We start from the raw sequence: 18,893 nt of genomic DNA, 5'->3' as shown, positions 1-18,893 counted from the left end.
GGCAAACATAAAACACAACGAAGAAGAAAATAGCATTCAAAATTGAAAAATAAAACACATAGATGCAAATTTTTATTATGATAAATTTGAAAACTTACATGAAATGAATAATTTCCGAAGAAAACACAGTTCAAAAGTTTTATCCAATTAGTACTACAATGTTTTAAAAGACAGTTACAACTCATAAATAAAGAAAATTTTAAGAAAATTCCCAACTAAATATCTCCAGGCCCTGATGGTTTCATTGGAGAAGTCTACCAAACTTTAAAAGACCAGATCATCCCCATGCCACATAAGTTATTCCAAAGCACAAAATATGAAATGAATCTTTCAAATTCTTTGTGTAAAGCAAGTATAACATTACAACCTAAATCTATAAATACAAGTACAAAAAATTACAGATATCACATCAGTATCATTATAAAAATAAAATACTAACAAACTAAATCCAACAATCTAATGCTACATTAAGATATTACACATCATGACCAAGGGAGATTTATTCCAAGAAATATATTAATGAATTAAGGAGTCCATTAATATAATACTACATAATAAAGCATCTGAGGAGAAAATTACTGACTTATTGCTTTAGATCACAAAAGAAAAAATAAAATATTTTAGCAAAATTTAACATCTGGTTCTGATTTTAAAAACACCCAGGAAAACAGGAATTGATACGTATTTTTCAACATAATAAAATATGTAAATCTTGGTCTTAAAACCAGTATCTTAACAGAAAAACACAAAAGATATTTCTCTTAAGATTAGGAGCAAGATACAGGCACTCACTTTCTCCACTACTATTTAATACTATAGTGGGACCAATAATAAAAGCAATTAGAAAAGAAAAATCTATTAGATCAGTGGTTCTTACAGTGTGGTCTAAAAACCGCAGGTGATTCCCAGGACTCTTTGAAGGGGGTTGGCAATGTCAAAGCTTTTCCTCCAATAATCCTAAGACGTTATTAGCTTTTTCTACTGTATTGATACTGGAACTGATGGTGCAAAAGCACAGATGTTAAAACTGCTGGCATCTTAGCATGAATCAAGGCAAAGGCACCAAACTTTACTACTAGTTACTGTTTTCTTTACTGTCAGGCACAAGAAGAAAAAAATTTTCAATTTCACTTAAGAATGTCCTTAATCCAGTGACAAGAAATATTAATGTTATTAAGTCTCAATCCTTGAGTACACTTCTTTTTAATATTCAGTGTGATGAGGAAAGTATGCATGAAGTATTTATGCTGCACACCAAATTATAATGTTTGTCTCAAGTAAAACCACTTGTACAATTGTTTCAGTTGTGAGCTGACTTAGCACTTATTTCATGGAACACCATTTCCCCTGAAAGAAAAACTGACAGATAAATGATAGTTATTCAGATTGGATATCTGGCAGACATTTTTTAGAAAGTGCATACAGTGAACTTCAAGGAAAACAACTGGCAAGATTTGCTGCCGATGACAAAATTCAAGTTTTAGAAATCTTATATTTACCACCATGAGTTTGACAGCTTCCCAATAATTAAAGCCTTTTCTGATGAGATCATTGGTAATTTTAACAAATGTGATACTTTAATATTTTCTAATGAAGAGTATTAACATTTAGAATATTTGCATAAATTAATGAAACAATATCTCTACTACATATGTACAAAGTCATTCATGGCTATAAAAGTGAAAGTGAATTCGCTCAGTCATGTCCAACTCTTTGTGACCCCATGGACTGTAGCCTACCAGGCTCCTCCGTCCATGGGATTTTCCAGGCAAGAGTACTGGAGTGGGCTGCCATTTCCTTCTCCAGGGGATCTTCCCAACCCAGGGATCAAACCCAGGTCTCCCACATCGTAGGCCGATGCTTTACCATCTGAGCCACCAGGGAACTTTGCACGGCTATAAGATTCATTCAAGCTGCAAGATACAGTAATGGGTTTTTAACGTAATATATCATAAAAGTAAATGGTTTTAGACTCCATGTTAGAAATAGCATTAAGCAGTTACCACAATCATGTTTTGGAGTATAAAGGAGACCATCTACAATTCTCTGAAAATGTTACTAAGATTTTCTTTGTTTTCCAACTATATACCTGTATGAGGTCAGATAATCTTCATACAGCTCAACCAGAAAAAATAGTGCAACAGACTGAACACAGAAACAGATACAAATATTCACTCTAACTTCTTCAGTTCTCATATTATAGACAAGTGTCCTTTTTGTGGCTTATGAAGTGCCATGTTTTTCACATTTTTTGAGCTTTTTGTTGGTGATTTTGTGTCCCAAGCATAGTGCTGAAGTGCCTTCTAGTGTTCCTAAGCTCAAGAAGGTTATGATATAACGTGCCTTATGTGTCAGATAACCTTGGTTCAGGCATGAGGCATAGTGCTATTGGCCATGAGTTCAATGTTAGTGAATTACTACAAATATGCTAAATAAAGTGTCTTTAAACAGGAACACACATAAAACAAGATTAGGTATTGAATGGTTAATGAAAATTTTGTAAAAAAGGATGTGGATTTAAGGAAATAAAGATAAAAAGGAGAGTTTTATGTTTGACTGGGTCTGAAGGATGAAGAAGAAAAAGTCAAGGATGGCTCAGTATTCAGGCCTGCATGACCCATGACCAGATGATAAAGGTAGTTTAGGAGAAGCTCCAGTGTTAACACAGGTGTGGAAAATAAACAGCTAAATTTTAACCTTAGAGGGATAGAGATATTCAGCACCTCCTGTTAAAAGGAACAGACACACAGAGGAAGAATCAGGAGTCTCTAAAGTTTCAAGGCAGAGCAACAATGCCAGATACCTTAACATAAGACCTGAACCACATCCACTGGGATTGGCAATGATTTTTCTATTGTAATCCTTATTGAGTAAATTAGAAAGGGTAACAGAGGAAGAGTGCAAACTACTCTTTTAAGTTGCCTGGATGGGGGTAGGGATAGGGGACAAATAGGAAGACAGTTAGAAAAGAACTTGTAGGTAGGCAATGATGTTTGGTCGGTTTTAGGACTGGGCATATTTCTTTTTTTTTTTTTTTTTTTTTTTAAACTTTACATAATTGTATTAGTTTTGCCAAATATCAAAATGAATCTGCCACAGGTATACATGTGTTCCCCATCCTGAATCCTCCTCCCTCCTCCCTCCCCATTCCATCCCTCTGGGTCATCCCAGTGCACCAGCCCCAAGCATTCAGTATCGTGCATATTTCTAGACTAAGAAGTAGCAGTGGAGAAGCACAAGCTGAAGAGAGGTGATATCCAAAAGAGCAAGGGCTGGTCAGAGATGGGCAGATTTATCCTTTCAGTTCAGTTGCTCAGTCGTGTCTGACTACTTGCAACCCCTTGGACTGCAACACACCAGGTTTCCCTGTTCATCACCAACTCCCAGAGCCTACTCAAACTCATGTCCATCACACAGGTGATGCCATCCAACCATCTCATCCTCTGTCATCCCCTTCTCCTCCCACCTTCAATCTTTCCCAGCATCAGGGCCTTTTCCCATGAGTCGGTTCTTCACATCAGGTGGCCGAAGTATTGGAGTTTCAGCTTCAGCATCAGTCCTTCCAATGAATATTCAGGATTGATCTCCTTCAGGATTGACTGGTTGGATCTCCTTACATTCCAAGGGACTCTCAAGAGTCTTCTCCAACACCACAGTTCAAAAGCATCAATTCTTCGGAGCTCAGCTTTCTTCACAGTCCAACTCTCACATCCATACATGACCACTGGAAAAAACATAGCCTTGACTAGATGGACCTTTGTTGACAAAGTAATGTCTCTGCTTTTCCATATGCTGTCTAGGTTGGTCATAACTTTCCTTCCAAGAAGTAAGCGTCTTTTCATCTCATGGCTGCAATCACCATCTGCAGTGATTTTGGAGCCAAAAAAATAAAGTCTGCCACTGTTTCTACTGTTTGACCATCTATTTGCCATGAAGTGATGGGACAGATGCCATGATCTTAGTTTTCTGAATGTTGAGCCTTAAGCCAACTTTTTCACTCTCCTCTTTCACTCTCATCAAGATGCTTTTTAGTTCTTCTTCACTTTCTGCCATAAGGGTGGTGTCATCTGCATATCTGAGGTTATTGATATTTCTCCCAGCAAGCTTGATTCCAGCTTGTGTTTCCTCCAGCCCAGCGTTTGTCATGATGTACTCTGCATATAAGTTAAATAAGCACGGTGACAATAAACAAATATACTCCTTTCCCTATTTGGAACCAGTCTGTTGTTCCATGTCCAGTTCTAACTGTTCTTCTTGACCTGCATACAGATTTCTCAGGAAGTAGGTCAGGTGGTCGGGTATTACCATCTCTTGAAGAATTTTCCACAGTTTGTTGTGATCCACACACTCAAAGGCTTTGGCGTAGTCAATAAAGCAAAAGTAGATTTATCCTTTACTAAGCAAAATATCTGATCCTGTGCAACTTCCTATGGAAAGATGACAAGCATTCATATCTATGTAAATGGCTTACATTTGAGAACATGGATAGAAAATAAAATCACCCTCTGAGAGTGAGGAAAGTGGAGGTTGGGTTAATGGTTAGAGAAGAGAGGAAAAAGTTTGAAATGGATGTTTGAGACTTCAGAGATACCATTAATGGACATTTCTATTATTAGATTAGTTGCTCTAGCAGCATGAAACTTCCAATGTGTGGAGGCTGAAGTACTTCTGTGATTGGTGTAAGGAAGTTCTGTGGGTCCACAGGGTAAGAAACATGAGGGTACTCGTGAAAATAAAGTTCGTATCTGTTCTGTAGATCAATCAGTCTGTGTAGGGCAGTAAGAGCATAGGAAAATTAAATAATACTAGGGGAAAACAGAAGTTTCCAGAAAACAGATCCAGGAACTAAGGCCAAGAGGAACCTAGACAGAAAGTGGTGATGACCTAGACAGAAAAGTAGTGAGTAGGATAACATAAGCCTGCAAGAGGGTGGCGGAGGGAATGAAAGAGGGAAGGAGGGAAGGAAGATGTTTACATATATTTCAGATATACACTGGTTGCTCATTTCCACTGTAAGACAAAAAATAGCTAACCACCATTTTAAATGCCATGGATTTCATCCTAAATGCCACTTCAAGAAAAACAATGCTCCAACTTCCCATTGCTTCCTCTGACATCGGTCACCCTGGATTAGATATACATTCTTCACATTATTTTTTTTTTCCAAATACTGTCTTCTTCAAATGACAAAATGCATTCCTGTGGTTTCAAAGTGAAACTGTCAAAAAGAATATAAATTCTTTTTGTTCAACTTCAACTGGTACCATTCCAAAATACATAACTGAAACCTTTCCCAAGTAGGCAGTGATGAAAATTTTATATAACGTGCCTGAAAGTTACTTTCATAAATAAAAGATGGTCCAGAGTACTTCTAACTTGCCCATCGTTATCAGAGGTGGTTGTGTTCATGGAGCACTGCTATTTAAGAGTCAATTTAAAGTCTTAAATTTCGGCTTTTTGGAAAGTATTGATAAGTCTAAATCCCTACTGAACAGTTTTTCAAAACTGGATTTTGCAGACCAATGCAGTACCTTCAACTCAACATGAACTTAACTATGGATGCACAATTTAGTATAGTTCTAAAAGACTTATAGCATATGTACAAATGCAGGAAAAGAAGAAAATAATTCTGGATGTTAACAGATACAGCAAACAGTAAAGATAGGATATAAAAACAAAAGTGTGTGTGTGTGTGTATGTTTGTGAATGTGTATGCGTGCATACTTACTGCAAAAAAGTAGGAAAAGACTAATTTATGTTTTCATATTTTTTAATTTCTATCAATATTTGTCTTCTCCTCTGGACTCTCTGCATCATGACAACAGATACCACATCTCTTTTGCTTTCAGTTATATCCATGTGGCCTCAACAAGCATTTAGGGAACAATGAATGATAATATAATAATAAAAATAATAGTAATAGTCTGACTACAGCTGAAACTCAATGAGCAATATGTAGTACCAAGCGAAAAATAAGCTTGGAGGAGTCCAATAGAACCAAATTATGGAGGCTCTTAAAAGCCAACTAAGAAATCAAATGACAGTAATATGTGGAGTGGACAATAGGATTCATTGTACATCCTTGATCAGGGAAATGACCTCCTGAAAATGGCATTTTAGGGAAATGGTAGGGATATTACAGACTAACAAGAAGAAAAACAGAGAATGAGAAAATCTGGAAGGCAAAACTGTAGTCCAAGTGTCAAGTGATCAATCCAATTTCATGTCCAATTTACTGTTATAATAATAGGAACAGGGAACAAGTTCCAGTGAACAGGTTCTCCCTTCCAGCTTCCACAAAGGCATTGGAACCTAGATTTTAGCCCAGTGAGACCCCTGTAAGACTTCTAATCTACAAAGTGTAAAATAATATATTTATGTTATTATTTTTAAGCCAATGAACGTGGTACACTGTTACAGAAGTCTTCTATTGAAAACTGATACAAAATGCTTATATCATGTCATAATATGAATTAAACTCTTCATTCAAAATTTGCACTGAAAACATCTTCAAACTATTCCCAAGTGAAGGATATAGCTCTTTTACAAAATAAATCTGAAAGAAACCATTTTAATTATGCTAACCACAATCTCAATCATTGCTGACTGAACAGTTTAGAAAATAAACAAATACTCTATATACATCAAGATACATTTGGCTCCAACTAAAGAAACTAAGTTGAAAAATGAAACATAAAGGTAAAGAGAAAAGTTTCTTCTTCTTCTGATTTGAATAAATAAATAAACATGAAAATATTATCTTCTTGACAACCTTACTAAGTTCTCTGAAAGCAGAGCAATGGAAACAAACTAAAACATTTTTTAAATTAGCTCAAAAGTCTAGGCAGGGAAAAATAGAAGACTTGTTACTAAGAAAGAAAAAAAAAATTTTTTTTTCTTTTATTTTTTCCTTTTAAAAAACTTTTTTTAAGAAAAAAGAAACAGAAGCAAAACTGCTGTGAAATACACAGGCCAGGATGTTTGAGATTATGATTCATTCAAAGATTTCAACAACCCACCTTTTAAGTCAAAGCCAAGATTCTGGCTAAGCTGATAAAGGAAAAAGTAAAAAATTAATGAGAAAGATAAAAATGTACCTTAAACTGCTTAAAATTGAGAACAAACTTGTATTGCACCCTTAAGAGAATTAGAAGGTCCATTGTTAAAAATACATATTGATATGTTAATTTGCAATTATCCTCTTTTAATGAAACAGATTTAAAAACAGCTTTTTATTAATTTAATGGCAAAATCCATTGTTTATAGAATAATGATACCAATTCAAAGATTTTTAACAAAGAATTACCTGTTTCAAAAACATGCTCTGAGAATTATTTATTTTGTTGGGTAACACTTTATAAGGTCAAAAGTTTGCGAAGTTAAACAAATATTTATAATAAAACAAGATAGGAAAATTAGAATTAAAGCAGCTAAACTCTATTATGTGGAACCTTGGAGTTAGCCTTACTATATGAGATCAGATCAGATCAGTTGCTCAGTCGGGTCTGACTCTTTGCGACCCCATGAAGCGTAGCACACCAGGCCTCCCTGTCCATCACCAACTCCCAGAGTTCACTTAGACTCAAGTCCATCGAGTTGGTGATGCCATCCAGCCATCTCATCCTCTGTTGTCCCCTTCTCCTCTTGCCCCCAATCCCTCCCAGCATCAGAGTCTTTTCAATGAGTCAACTCTTCGCATGAAGTGGCCAAAGTACTGGAGTTTCAGCTTTAGCATCATTCCTCCCAAAGAAATCCCAGGGCTGATCGCCTTCAGAATGGACTGGTTGGACCTCCTTGCAGTCCAAGGGACTCTTAAGAGTCTTCTCCAACACCACAGTTCAAAAGCATCAATTCTTCGGCGCTCAGCCTTCTTCACAGTCCAACTCTCACATCCATACATGACCACAGGAAAAACCATAGCCTTGACTAGACAGACCTTTGCTGGCAAAGTAATGTCTCTGCTTTTGAATATGCTATTTAGGTTGGTCATAACTTTCCTTTCAAGGAGTAAGCGTCTTTTAATTTCATGGCTGTAGTCACCATCTGCAGTGATTTTGGAGCCCTGAAAAATAAAGTCAGCCACTGTTTCCCCATCTATTTTCCATGAAGTGATGGGACTGGATGCCATGATCTTCGTTTTCTGAATGTTGAGCTTTAAGCCAACTTTTTTACTCTCCACTTTCACTTTCATCAAGAGGCTTTTTACTTCCTCTTCACTTTCTGCCATAAGGGTGGTGTCATCTGCATATCTGAGGTTATTGATATTTCTCCTAGCAATCTTGATTCCAGCTTATGTTTCTTCCAGTCCAGTGTTTCTCATGATGCACTCTGCATAGAAGTTAATTAAGCAGGGTGACAATATACAGCCTTGACGTACTCCTTTTCCTATTTGGAACCAGTCTGTTGTTCCATGTCCAGTTCTAACTGTTGCTTCCTGACCTGCATACAAATTTCTCAAGAGGCAGATCAGGTGGTCTGGTATTCCCATCTCTTTCAGAATTGTCCACAGTTTATTGTGATCCACACAGTCAAAGGCTTGGGCATAGTCAATAAAGCAGAAATAGATGTTTTTCTGGAATTCTCTTGCTTTTTCAATGATCCAGCGGATGTTGGCAATTTGATCTCTGGTTCCTCTGCCTTTTCTAAAACCAGCTACTATAGAGCATAGCCAAAGTATAAGAACAGTGTACAATAAGAAGGAACCTATTAATATTACAGAACATAATCTAAATAACGTGTTGTAGTTCATGGGGTCACAAAGAATCAGACATGACTAAGTGACTGAACTGAACTGAATCTAATGTTGTCCAGTCGCTCAGTTGTGTCTGACTCTTTGCAACCCATGCACTGTAGCAGGCCAGGCCTCCCTGTGTCCTTCACTATCTTCTGGAGTTTGCTCACTCATGTCCATCGAGTCAGTGATGCTTTACAACCATCTCATCCTCTGTTGTCCTCTTTTCCTCTTGTCCTCAATCCTTCCCAGTATCAGCGTATTTTCCAAAGAGTTGGCTCTTCTCATTAAGTGGCCAAAGTATTGGAGTTTCAGCTTTAGCATCAGTCCTTCCAGTGAACACTGAATATTCAGGGTTGATTTCCTTTAGGAATGACTGGTTTGATCTCCTTGATGTTCAAGGGACTCTCAAGAGTCTTCTCCAGCAACACAGTTCGAAAGCATCAATTCTTTGGCACTCAACCTTCTTTATAATAATAATAAAAATAAAGTTTTCATAACAATGATAATTAAGGCTTGAATTTACGGAGTATCCATGAATCTCAACAGGCAACTCTGCTAGCCATAATCCTTATCATATCCCCTCATTTACTCATTTTCTACAGATGGAACCTGAGATTCAGGAATGGCCAAGACGCTTGGCTATTAAGGAACAGATTTGGAATTTTAACCTCACAAGACTGGTTCCCAAGTCTATGGATGCTCTTCCCAATGTACAACACAGCAAATATTATATTAAAACCTCAGATTTCTTTGTTCTTACAGTTCACATTTCAGCTCAACAGGAAGGGTCACAAGTACACAGCTACTGACAGAAACAGAAATTTAAATCTATGTCTCTTGCCCCCGAATCTAGTTTTCTAGCTAAGATTATGGTCTATACGCCACTGATACCTATGTTGTCTGGTCATGATACTGACAGACGCTCAGAATTTTGTACCTTCCTTTGAGCTTTGGTAATATTAATCTGAAGGAAGGTGGGAGTTAAGAGGTAAAACAGAATATATTTCCTGTTTTCTGAAATGATGACACCCAGGTGATAGGACTGAAATAGGCAGCATGTGCTAAGGAGAACAGAGGAGAAATGCTTGTGCTTCTGGTGAAGTCCATATCTTCCTATGCCTTCTGGCCTAATTAGTTAAAACAACACAAAACAATTCTCTAGAATCTCAAATGATGCTTATATGTTCATTTACTCATCTATTTATTCATTCAAACAACACCCACTGAAGACCAATATCAAGCTTTACTATGCCTCAAATAAATGGATTTATCTGGCAAAAACATATCACTTTGATATTTTGATGATCAATGCACTGGATTTCTCTTTTCTCCCTGATATTGTTAAAGGGGTGAAGTTAAGAGTCGGAGAGGACTCATTTTAAGTTTGTTGTATCTGAAATGCCAACACAGACTCCAATAAAAATTTTAGAAATTAAAAAAAAAAAAAAAAGTATCACTTTACAAACAGAAACAGGCCACAGAGACTGACAAAGCTGCCCTGGTTCACAAAGATAGCAATGTCAGATCTAGAAGTAGAATCCCATTCTTAAACTTCTGGCAAAGTTCTTACGCTATGGAGTACAACATAAAATAAGCAAGTCGAGTCGCAAAGAGTTAATTAAAACACAGGCCATAAGCAATGGGTAGAGTGGGTCGAGTGCCAGCCTTTTGCTATCTGAGTCTGTGCTCAGGAAGAAAGATAGAAACTACCTAGAAAATGCTTGATGACTTGAACTCAACTGTTTTAATACTCAACAAATATTTATAGAAAGTAGACAGCATGGAGTTGAATCCTAAATGCAGCACTTCCTAAATATGTAACTGTGAGCAAGTTACTCTGTCTCTGTGTCACGTTCCTCACCTGTAAAATGGAGACAGTAATAGTAAACTTCTTACAAGATTGTTATGATAATTAAATTAATACCTAGCATGCTGTAAGTACTCAATACATGTTCGTCATGATGATTTTATTTGATATTTCTAATGTACTGGGTGGGCTTCCCTGGTGGCTCAGTGGTAAAGAATCTGCCTGCCAAGCAGTAGACACGGGTTCAGTCTCTGGTTCAGGAAGATTCTCTGGAGGAGGAAATGGCAACCCACTCCAGTATCCTTGCCTGGGAACTCCCATGCACAGAGGAGCCTGGTGGGCTACAATCCACAGGGTCCAAAAGAGACGGACATAACTTAGTGACTAAACAACAACAATGAATTGAATATTTATTTGGGTGCTAGAAATACAGCAGTAAGACAAAATCCCTTTCCTCATGAACCTTTCATTTTAATTCTTAAAAAAAAAAAAAAAAGGTTGATAGCAGACACACACACACATACTTAGATAATATAAAAGTTAGTCCAGTTCAGTTCAGTTGCTCAGTCATGTCCAACTCTTTGCGACCCCATGAATTGCAGCACACCAGGCCTCCCTGTCCATCACCAACTCCCCGAGTTCACTCAGACTCACGTCCATCGAGTCCGTGATGCCATCCAGCCATCTCATCCTCTGTCGTCCCCTTCTCCTCCTGCCCCCAATTCCTCCCAGCATCAGAGTCTTTTCCAATGAGTCAACTCTTCACATGAGGTGGTCAAAGTACTGGAGTTTCAGCTTTAGCATCAGTCCTTCCAAATAAATCCCAGGGCTGATCTCCTTCAGAATGGACTGGTTGGATCTCCTTGCGGTCCAAGGGACTCTCAAGAGTCTTCTCCAACACCACAGTTCAAAAGCATCAATTCTTCGGCGCTCAGTTTTTTTCCCAGTCCAACTCTCACATCCATACATGACCACTGGAAAAACCATAGCCTTGACTAGACAGACCTTTGTTGGCAAAGTAATGTCTCTGCTTTTCAAAGTTAAGCAGGGTACATAATTGGGGAGGTTACCTGGAGGGCATGCTGTTGGTGACTCACTCAGATCCCCTCTCAGCAGGGGATGTACCCATCCTCAGCTTCAGTCGGTTCTGGCTGCTAAGGGTTCATGGCTTCCTCCTTCCCTGGAGAACTGCCCTCCACTGAATGGGAGTTGCCTCATCCAGGCAGCAGCATCCCATCACCATCATCCCAGGAGCAGCCAATGACTGACTGACAAGTTTGACAACTGGCCAGCCTCTCTGCCTCCAGCTGGGACTGAGGCTTTGATAAGATTTGTGCTCCAATACTCCCAATGCAACCAAACTAAAGCAAATCCCCATCATGTTTGTTTAGCTTTTTACCTGCCCTATAATATTCCTCTCATTCCCTCTCTCCTGAGGGCACTCCGTCAACAAATGACTTTCTCAAGAATCCCTATTACAGGCTCTGCTTCTAACATCACTGATCTTAAAGAATATGTTATTCTTTAAAACAGAGTCAGGGAAGGCTCTTCTGATTTTGGAGCAGAGACCTAAAGAGCAGAACTTTGTAAAGAGTATATTACAAAGAAGATGAGTTTGCTTGGCAAAGCAAGTACCTCAGTCTGGAAGGAACCAAGCAAGGTCAGGCTCATGGGTCTGGTAAGATCGTGAAGAGTGTTTCCAGGTTTTATGTGAAGGCTGAACGGTAAAGGGAAGGGAAGGAAACCATTGGGAGATTTTAAGCTGAAAGACAAGAGCTGGTTTGTTTTTTAAATTGATTATTGCTGCTGGGTGAATAGACTTTAGAGAGGGCAAGAGTGTAAGTAGGTCCGTCAGTCAGGAAACCACTAGAGAAGACCCACATTATATATCACGAGGTTTGGATTATGGACTTAACAGTGAAAATAATGAAAAGTGCACAGATTTAGGATGTATTTTGAAGACAGAGAAGTTGATAAAAGAACTGATAAAGGTAATCAGAAGCAAGAGTTGAGCATGATTCTTAGGATTTTGACTACAGGTGGCTGACTTGGGGAGGTACTGACATGGGAAAGACAGGTAAGGAATAGATTGAAAAAGGGATAGTAAAAAAGAAAAATCTCCAAATGAAATACTGACAAAGCAGTCAAAGTCTATACCCTCTTTTTAAAGTATTAAATCAACAGAGGTTAGAATTTTATCAGAAGTTAATGTCTTCTAATTTTTACTTTCGACTTCTATGCATTTTATACATCTAGACGCTCACCTGACAAGGCTAGACATTCTATGACTCTCAGATAGGGCATGTTGCCCCAGTGCAAACTTGTTTTAAAAAGGCAGAGACTGCATCTTTTTCAGGTAATTACCTATTTCCTCTTCACTTATTTGGTCTTATGCGATTTCACTTTGCTCCTGCAGTGACCTGAATGGGATGGAAGCCTAAAAAAGGAGGGGATATATGTATATGTACGACTGATTCATTTTGCTGTACAGTGGAAACTAACAACAATGTAGATCAACTCTACTCCAAGAAAAATTAATTTGAAAAAATACATTAAAATCAAAAGGCAGGGAGAATGCTGTTGCCTATGGAAAATTTTGCTTCCATGTTCCTAGTTAGGATGCAAAGAGGAAAATTCTTGGCCATATTAGATAACCTGCTGGGTTAGACTCTCTTTTAATACGCAAATCACTGGTCCTTTAGCTGATAGATGAGATTATACCCAAATCACAGGGGCTGGCTTTTCTTTCCATATTCCTGTTATCTCCTCTGTCACCTGTGATGGGGCACCTTCTCAACTCATTGCAAACCAAAGATAAAGCAATGATAGTCAGGTAGCCTTATTCCAGAAAATCTGAAATGACTCACCATCCTCCAAGCTAGCCCAGTGACTCACAAGCACAACTCAGAAAATTCAGCAAGAACATTAACTGAGATTATCTTGCTGAGCAAACTAAGTTGCTTGAAAGAGGGATTTCCACTCCTGCTTTTAATTATGAGAGTATTAAGATTAAAACACGATTTTAATATTGATTAAAAATTTTGTTAAAGTATAATGACTCATAAAGTTTCTCCCACAGTCCTCCCACTAAAGATGTTTTGTTTGCTTACTTATGTCAGCTATCCTGCCCTTGGTTCATATAACTAGAATTCCATTCATTTTTCATTAGCTGATTGATCACACAACAGCAATATAAACGTAGTTGACGCAAAGAAGACAGGATAAAAGAAAATTGATTGATCTGTTAGTAAACCTACATATTTAAAATATGAGAAGTTATAAGTTTAAAGAAAAACTGTAATCCCAAACCAGAACCAAGGAAACCAGATGATCAATAGAGGCAAGAAGAAATTATATTATGAAGAAATTATGTCTAATATTCTCCCTCTAAACTGGCAACCCACTCCAGTACTCTTGCCTGGAGAATCCCATGGATGGAGGAGCCTGCTGGGCTGCAGTCCATGGGGTCGCTGGGATTGGACATGGCTGAGTGACTTCACTTTCACTTTCATGCATTGGAGAGGGAAATGGCGACCCACTCCGGTGTTCTTGCCTGGAGAATCCCAGGGATGGGGGAACCTGGTGGGCTGCCGTCTGTGGGGTCGCACAGAGTCGGACACAACTGAAGTGACTTAGTAGTAGTAAACCTAAACACTTATCTAGAGAAGCATGGTGCCTACAGGGACCTTGCAAGAAACCTGGTCACTACTGCTGCCCATTTGCATCAAAAATATTACACCAGTGGCAATAATAATATGGCTACCAACTTTTTGAGAGACTAGTATTTACTAGTTACTGTGCTGGGTATACAGTGTCTTATTGTGTCTTCTAAACAAGCACTAAGACATTCTGAAGATTATCCCCCTTTATTTAAAATTTACTCTCCAATAAAAAAGTAAAAATAAATTTACTCATCCTTGGAAGATCATACATACTACTTAAAGTGGGAGGCTCAGTTTCATGGTCAGATATCTTCCCTGACTTCATACAGCAGCCCATGTTATAATATAGATTTTTCTTCATTAAAAAACAGATAAAACTAGAGAATGAATCACTGAGCAAAGCCTTGGTTCTCTATTAGAAAAAGAACACTCATGAAGCTGTAGTGTATGAAGGATGCATCTTTCATAGTTGATCCACAAAGGAAAACTACAAAATCTCAATGGGTCATTTAGAAATCAGTGAGCTTATATTCTTGGTCAGAAATGGTAAAAGACATTATTTTCCACTAATAGCAAAAGGTAACTTTTGCATACTGTCTTCGGAATTTATCATATCTCTCAAACATTTCCTAATGGGAAGATCACATACAACTCACTGTGACTGATTTCTCCTTAAAACTCCTTTGTTATTTTTCATCATTCATCATTGTTTACTTTCTTAATGAACCACATAATTCTAGACAGATAAGTGTCTTATATAGCAAAAGACACAGTAATTTTTGGAGAAAATAAATTGGTATAACCAGGAAAATACTGAATTTTGTACAGAAAATAAATTTTTCTTCTTTCCATATATATGTGTGTTTGTATGTACATGCATGTATGTATAGAGAGAGGGAGAAAAACAACTCTGTAAAATTTGGCTCAAATTTGTATATGTTAGGTTAACATCTTGCGAATCCATTATTTCATTTACTGGCCTCAAATTTTGTTCTCATTTTTATAGGTCATTATATTGAACTCACTCTATTTCTCATTGTCGAATCTTTTACTCCCTCATTCAATGGTGCTGTTACATAGTGCTAATAAACTAGCCATGAAAAGGAAATGTAGGAAGGTTACATTGAAAAGCATAACTAGATCATAAGTCAAGAAAATGCTTTAAATTGTCTGCCTATCATGGGAGAGATTACCCAAAAGAAAAGAAAATAAAATGTCCATTCAAAGTAACCTTGAAAGATTTTTTAAGACAAAAGCAACAACCAGGTTATTCCTAACAGACTTTCTAAATTCTTAACGCAAACAGAATCATTAATTTAAATGGCTCCTTAAAATGCCTTATTGTATGTTAACTTTGGTTCTATAGTATTTACAAACTCTAAAATGTATTATTATAAAAAGCCCCATGCACATATGAGTTGCATATTTGATACCAGAGTGATACTGAAGTCACTGTATCATCTTTATGACAAACAAAAAAATTTCTATATGGCTTCAGGATTAAGAATACATCTTACTTCTCCTAAACAACCTGTTTTTTTAAATCTTCAGTTCACTCAGTTCAGTTCAGTTCAGTCGCTCAGTCGTGTCTGACTCTTTGAGACCCATGAATCGCAGCATGCCAGGCCTCCCTGTCCATCACCAACTCCCGGAGTTTACTCAAACTCATGTCCATCAAGTCAGTGATACCATCCAGCCATCTCATCCTCTGTCATCCCCTTCTCCTCCTGCCCTCAATCCCTCCCAGCATCAGGGTCTTTTCCAATGAGTCAACTCTTCGCATGAGGTGGCCAGAGTATTGGAGTTTCAGCTTTAGCATCAGTCCTTCCAATGAACACCCAGGACTGATCTCTTTTAGGATGGACTGGTTGGATCTCCTTGCAGTCCAAGGGACTTTCAAGAGTCTTCTTCAAGACCACAGTTCAAAAGCATCAATTCTTCGGCACTCAGCCTTCTTCACAGTCCAACTCTCACATCCATACATGACCACTGGAAAAAACACAGCCTTGACTAGACGGACCTTTGTTGGCAAAGTAATGTCTCTGCTTTTGAATATGCTCTCTAGGTTGGTCATAACTTTCCTTCCAAGAAGTAAGCGTCTTTTAATTTCATGGCTGCAATCACCATCTGCAGTGATTTTGGAGCCCAGAAAAATAAAGTCTGACAGTTTCCCCATCTATTTCCCATGAAGTGATGGGACCAGATGTCATGATCTTTGTTTTCTGAACGTTGAGCCTTAAGCCAACATTTTCACTCTCCTCTTTCACTTTCATCAAGAGGCTTTTTAGTTCCTCTTCACTTTCTGCCGTAAGGGTGGTGTCATCTGTGTGTCATCTGTGTATCTGAGGTTATTGATATTTCTCCCGGCAATCTTGATTCCAGCTTGTGCTTCTTCCAGCCCAGTGTTTCTCATGATGTACTCTACATAGAAGTTAAATAAGCAGGGTGACAAGATACAGCCTTGATGTACTCCTTTTCCTACTTGGAACCAGTGTGTTGTTCCATGTCCAGGTCCAACTGTTGCTTCCTGACCTGCATATAGGTTTCTCAAGAGACAGGTCAGTCAGGTGGTCTGGTATTCCCATCTCTTTCAAAATTTTCCACAGTTTTTTGTGATCCACACAGTCAAAGGCTTTGGAATAGTCAATAAAGCAGACATAGATGTTTTCTTGGAACTCTCTTGCTTTTTCGATGATCCATCGGATGTTGGCAATTTGATCTCTGGTTCCTCTGCCTTTTCTAAAACCAGCTTGAACATCTGGAAGTTCCCTCTCGGCCGCTCCTGTGCCATCGCAGCCTGGCCTTCAGTTCACTATAAATCAGGAATTAACCCCACTTCCCTCTCTGTGTTAGAGAGGCTGTTCAAAGATAAATTTGTGGCCTAAACTTAGAATATAATGGCATATGTTTTGTACACTACTTCACAATTTCTTATTTCTCCCACCCTTCTCTGTATTTCTCCGGAATTTTTCTTTGCCTACTGTTTTTTATTTAATGTTATCTTGTTCTGCTGTGCATATCTTCGTAAGCTAACCTGAACTTTTTTTACACAAAGTGGAGAGAGGTGACAATTGACAATACAAAAATTATAATATAATGATACATATTATGACTGAAATTATATTAAAGACATGGCCACATGGAGAAGACAATGTACAAATAGTGAGATAACTGTGTGATGGTGTTAGTATTATAAACATTTTTATTTTTTCTAATTATGACATAGTCTGTTAAATTTTCACATATTTTGGTTAAATTTTTATTACAGTAGAATTTTATCTTTAATATGGAGTACTTTGGTGCCCCTAAAGAACCAAAGAAATGTAGTCTTTTTGTTCAATTAATATTGGGCTTTAATTAAACATTTCAAAAGGAAATTTTATTTGTATAATAGTGATATCGAAGAACTAAATAAAAATTATCCTACTTAGGTTCAAAGTGAGAGACATACATAGTAAGACAAATAGAAGAAAATACTCCATGAATTGCCTTGCCTTATACAAATGAACACCTCTCTGCTACGAAGTCATTGCCAGTTGATTATCTAGCATATTTCTGTTACTATAGACAAAAAAAATTTTTCTATCATTTTATCTATTGATCTGTTTCTCCCTTGAATGCTTTCTACTGTCTTTCCCTTTTCTTTTGAAATCACGTTTTCTTTTTCTGTGCACTGACAATTTAAGGTTTTATCATCATATGAATTATCCTCTTTTGTTTTTAAGCTTTACCAATGGATTTTGTAGACTGTTACTAAATCTTTAAAAAGTGGACTACAAACATTATTAACTATCTTGCCTTGTACTTTTCTACTTAAATTCTAACCTCTGAAGACAAAATTTGCCCAGAGTATGGCAAATTATATTATTCAAGAGGACAGTAGTAATAGGAATTCAGTCATGTTAGAAAATCTGAGAGGTAGTATATGGAATTATTCTCTAGAAGTCAATGTTATGTCTTTGACATATTGGATAAAAAGAGCCATACTGAATCTGAGTCAGGTTTTCTATTTCTTGCTCTTTTCTGCGTTGTGTGGGTTTTGACCTTAAAGCCAGCCAATCCCAAAATGCAGTTACTTAACCTTGACATTCTAAGAATGTACCTTGTGTTTGCTATGTTTTATGAGCTCACAGGGTCACTAGTTGTGTGATAATTTCATTGTCAGTGTAATTAATGAAATGTTAATTAACGTGGCTTATGATAATGAAGACTTAGAGGATCCAATTTCTTATAACTAATTACAGTCTTGATTTGTCATTTCATCTCCATATCCTATTCATGAATCTAAACCTAGCTTTTCTCTAAGTTTACTATCAACACCATAAAAGGATGGTTTTCAAAATTCAAATTACAATTTTCATAATCCTTCGATATATAGTTCTTTAGTATAATGACATTTGTGGGCCTGTACCTTTGCCTGATGCACACTGAGAAAATATTTAGAGCTTCCCTGGTGGCTTGATGGCAAAGGATCCACCTGCCAATGCAGGAGACACAGGTTTGATCCCTGGGTGGGGAAGATTCCACATGGTGCAGAGCAACCAACCCCATGCGCCACAACTACTGAGCCTGTGCTCTAGAGCCTGGGAGTTGCAACTGCTGAGCCCACACGCCACAACCACTGAAGGCTGCGCGCCCTGGAACCTGTGCTCCACACAAGTGAGAAACCCACACACCACAACTAGAAGAG

General features: G+C 37.7%; 1 protein-coding gene and 1 long non-coding RNA gene across 2 annotated transcripts in view; both read right to left on the bottom strand.

Annotated features, from left to right (window-relative positions):
• The window catches only part of GPR158 (G protein-coupled receptor 158), a 308,597-nt gene that overhangs the window by 200,870 nt on the left and 88,834 nt on the right, over window positions 1-18,893 (bottom strand). The window lies entirely within an intron of this gene.
• LOC129625436 (uncharacterized) overlaps window positions 223-18,893 on the bottom strand; it is a 62,467-nt gene continuing 43,796 nt past the window's right edge. The window contains exon 2 of the long non-coding RNA XR_008701440.1: window positions 223-1,359. This is a non-coding gene — a long non-coding RNA (uncharacterized LOC129625436). The remainder of the gene's footprint in view (window positions 1,360-18,893) is intronic.

The sequence above is a fragment of the Bubalus kerabau genome, chromosome 13 (assembly GCF_029407905.1).
Source record: "Bubalus kerabau isolate K-KA32 ecotype Philippines breed swamp buffalo chromosome 13, PCC_UOA_SB_1v2, whole genome shotgun sequence".
Lineage (NCBI taxonomy): Eukaryota > Metazoa > Chordata > Mammalia > Artiodactyla > Bovidae > Bubalus > Bubalus kerabau.
This window is presented reverse-complemented; position numbering and strand designations above follow the sequence as displayed.